The following is a 4148-nucleotide window of genomic DNA, read 5'->3' on the forward strand; positions in this document are numbered from 1 at the left end:
GATATCCGACCAATGGCTTCCAGACTACAAGAGTGTGCAGGCCGGGCTGAGGGAACCCCCCCCCCCCCCCGAGTGCACAAATTTCCTGCACTAGGCCTCTAGTTTAAAAATAAAAAGAAACAGGATATTGGACAAAGCCAGGGCATAGCATGAGATTGCAGAAAGCATGGAAGAGAATTGCTTTAATGTCTCCCCAGCCCGCCTGGCAGGAAACAATACCTTGGATGTGTTCCAGAAGCATCAAGAAAAGGAACTGGAAGAAACACAGCAAATCTACTGGTGACCATCCTATTAGAAGCCTCCCAGTTGTACCCCCTTCCCTGACAACTTTCTCCATCAATGACTTCTACCCCCTCCATTAACCTTTTTCCTCATCTTCTAGCTGGGCCACCTGGGTTACCCAAGACAATTGCTGCAGGCAGTATAGATGATCTGCCTCCAAATATGAGATTCCATGAGCAGAAGAGGCTTCACTATGGATGGACAGTGATTGCAGGGTGAGGAAATGGTCAGAGTGGAGTGGGGCTGGTGGATCCAGGAACAGGTGGGATTTGGTAAATTGGTGGTTTCATCTTTGATGTTTGTTCTAGGCTTATAGAGATGGCCCTCAAATATGTTTACACCCTCCTAAGCCCCTGGAAACGCCTGGAAGATTTTGATCAGATCTTCTGGGGACAAAAGACTGCCTTGGCTGGTCAGTTATTTGCCCAGGTACCAATAACACCTTGATGACCCTACTAATAAGGTATGTGTCACAATGCATAGTCTCCAAAACTTCTTGCCAAAATAGAATTTAAGAAACAACAAGAAAACCCACTGCATGGGAGAACATATTTGCCAACATTATCACCGATAAGGGTTTAATCTCTAACATTTACAGAGTACTCATACAACTTAACAAAAGAAAGATAAACAACCCAATCAAAAAATGGGCAATGGGCCCTAACTGGTTTGGCTCAGTGGATAGAGCATTGGCCTGCGGACTCAAGGGTCCCAGGTTCGATTCCAGTCAAGGGCATGTACCTTGGTTGCAAGCACATCCCCAGTAGGGAGTGTGCAGGAGGCAGCTGATCGATGCTTCTGACTCTCTATCCCTCTCCCTTCCTCTCTGTAAGAAATCAATAAAATATATTTTTTTTAAAAAAATGGGCAACGGACATAGATACTTTTCGAAAGAGAACATAAGGAAGGCCAAGAGACATATAAAAACATGCTCAATGTCACTAATCATCCGAGAGATGCAAATCAAAACGACAATGAGGTACCACCTCACACCTGTCAGAATGGCTATCAACGAATCAACAAATGACAAGTGCTAGCAAGGATGTGGAGAAAAAGGAACCCTCATGCACTGCTGGTGGGAATGCAGACTGGTGCAGCCACTGTGGAGAACAGTATGGAGTTTCCTCAAAAAACTAAAAATGGAACTCCCATTTGACCCAGTGATCCCACTTCTAGGAATATATCCCAAGAAACTAGAAACACCAATCAGAAAGGATATATGCACCCCTATGTTCATAGCAGCAAAATTTACCATAGCTAACATAAGTGCCCATCAGCAAATGAGTGGATTAAAAAACTGTAGTATATCTACACAATGGAATATTACGCTGCGGGGAAAAGATGGAATTCTTACCATTTGCATCAGCATGATGGAACTGGAGAGCATTATGCTAAGTGAAATAAGCCAGTCAGAGAAAGATAAATATCACATGATGTCACTCATTTGTGGAATATAATGAACATCATAAACAGATTAACAAAAATAGATCCAGAGATAGAGAAGCATCGATCAGACCATCAAACTTCAAAGGGAAGGTAGGGGAAGGCGGGGGTAAGGGGGAGAGATCAACCAAAGGACTTGTATGCATGCATATAAGCCTAACCAATGGACACAGACACCAGGGGGGTGAGGGCATGAGTGGGGGTCGGGGGGACAACAGGGGGGATAAGGACACATTTGTAATACCTTAATCAATAAAGAAAAAAATTTTAAAAATAAGATAAAATAAAAACTGGGGATCTCACAAAGGCCTCATTAATGAAAATATATGGGCTGGGTATGTAGGCATCATGTGACTTAATCCCTGTAGTAGAGTTTGAAGGAGAGGAACATCAGGTTGTGGTGAATATCCTCCTCCTAACCTCCACTCTGACCCCACAGAGAAGGTTCACCAGCGCTGGCAAAATGACCAGCTTTTGGCTACCAGTTCCTCAATGGCACCAACCCCATGCTGTTGAGACGCTCCACCTCTCTGCCCTCCCGGCTGGTGCTGCCCTCGGGGATGGAGGAGCTTCAGTCCAATTGGAGAAAGAACTCCAGGTACAGCCTCTAGCCCTTGATTGTCTTCTCCTGGTCTGTGAGAGGAGTCAAGGTGGTGAAGGGGAAGGACCAAAGTTGAGTCTGGAAAGGGAGGCTGTGGTAACCCACTGTCCCTGGGTGTAGAGTCCTCTGCTGGAAAAACTTAGAGGTGATGATGTAGGGAAAAGCATCAAAGCTGGATTCTGTCAATAAAGCTGACCATTAGGAGATGGTGGGGAAAGGAGCTTGGGCAGCCTGACACGGGGAGAGCTTGGCATACCTGTGCTACAGCATCAACTGGCATACTTAGTCCTAAAACTACCTGACACAGACAAGCTGCATGTCTCTAGGGAAGACTCCTTTCATGGGGTCTTAGTCCTCCCTGTAAAATAAGAGAACTTGAACTTGATGTTCAGTGCTTCCTTCAGTGCTGCCACTGGGACTCAGGTACTGACATGGGCTAATGGCAAGAAAAGAGAGTGACTGTCTTTACATTTCTTCCCCTTTGCCTTGGCCATGGGGAAGAATGTTTTCAACTCTAACCACGGGTACATTACACTTTCCTTAGAAAGGTTCCATTTTTCAGGCTGATTCCATTCTACTGGATGGAATTCCAGCCAATGTGATCCAAGGAGAGAAGCAGTACCTGGCTGCCCCTCTTGTCATGCTGAAGATGGAACCCAGTGGGAAGCTGCTACCCATGGTCATCCAGGTGAGGTGCCCTGGGTATCCCATTCCCAACACTGCTCTGTGTTCATCCCCCACCTCTGCCAAGGGACACAGACAGCAGGCTCTTGTCACCCACCCCTGCCTCATTCAGTGACACCTGTCCTTGTATCCAATATCTCCTTTATACCTTACAGCCTACTCACTACTCACCTGAAATTGCCCTTTTGAGTCAGAATGCTCTCTGTTGGTTCTCACCATAAGGCTACTTAATCTCTTTTTGACCTATGATTCTGTGGAATATTCCTTCTTTCTTAGACGTATTTTCTCCCTTGGTTTTAATGTTTTCTCTCTTACTGTTCTCATCAATCAGTTGGTAAAAACTGTCATTTATCTCACATGTCCAGCTTTTCCTTCCTATTCTACCATCCTAACTCACACCCTCATCAAGTTTCTCTGTCATACTAGATCAGTGATGGCGAACCTATGACACGCGTGGTGACACGCGAAACTCATTTTTTGGTTTTTTGTTAAATGGCATTTAAATATATAAAATAAATGTCAAAAATATAAATCTTTGTTTTACTATGGTTGCAAATATCAAAAAAATTCTATATGTGACACGGCACCAGCGTTAAGTTAGGGTTTTTCAAAATGCTGACATGCCGAGCTCAAAAGGTTCGCCATCACTGTACTAGACACTTCTAATTCCTCCTGCTTTTAACCTGACCATCGTGGCACTGACACTTCCCCACAGCACTTGAGGATGAGTGGAAGGGCCTTCATTCCTCCTACTATATTATAATCCCTTGGAGACAATAATCTTAGTCACCAGTGTTTCCCCCAGAATAATAAGCATAGTTTCTAACAGGATAAAGCCAGTGAATGCTTAGCTCCTCTTTGTTTCAGCCTCCCAGCCCCAGCTGCCCCACCCCACCACTGTTCCTGCCCTCAGATCCTCCACTTGCCTGGCTCCTGGCAAAGTCCTGGGTCCGAAGTTCAGATTTCCATATTCATGAGCTCTAATATCACTTGCTGAACACTCATCTGCAGGGTCAGGTCATTGCTGTGGCCACCATGAGGTGCCTCTCAGGACTGCACCCTGTCTTCAAGGTACATCCTCTACCCTCTATGTCTCACCTCCCTGACATCCCAGAGGAAGAAAGCAATGCAACAATTT

Source organism: Myotis lucifugus, unplaced genomic scaffold (assembly GCF_000147115.1).
Source record: "Myotis lucifugus unplaced genomic scaffold, Myoluc2.0 scaffold_634, whole genome shotgun sequence".
NCBI lineage: Eukaryota > Metazoa > Chordata > Mammalia > Chiroptera > Vespertilionidae > Myotis > Myotis lucifugus.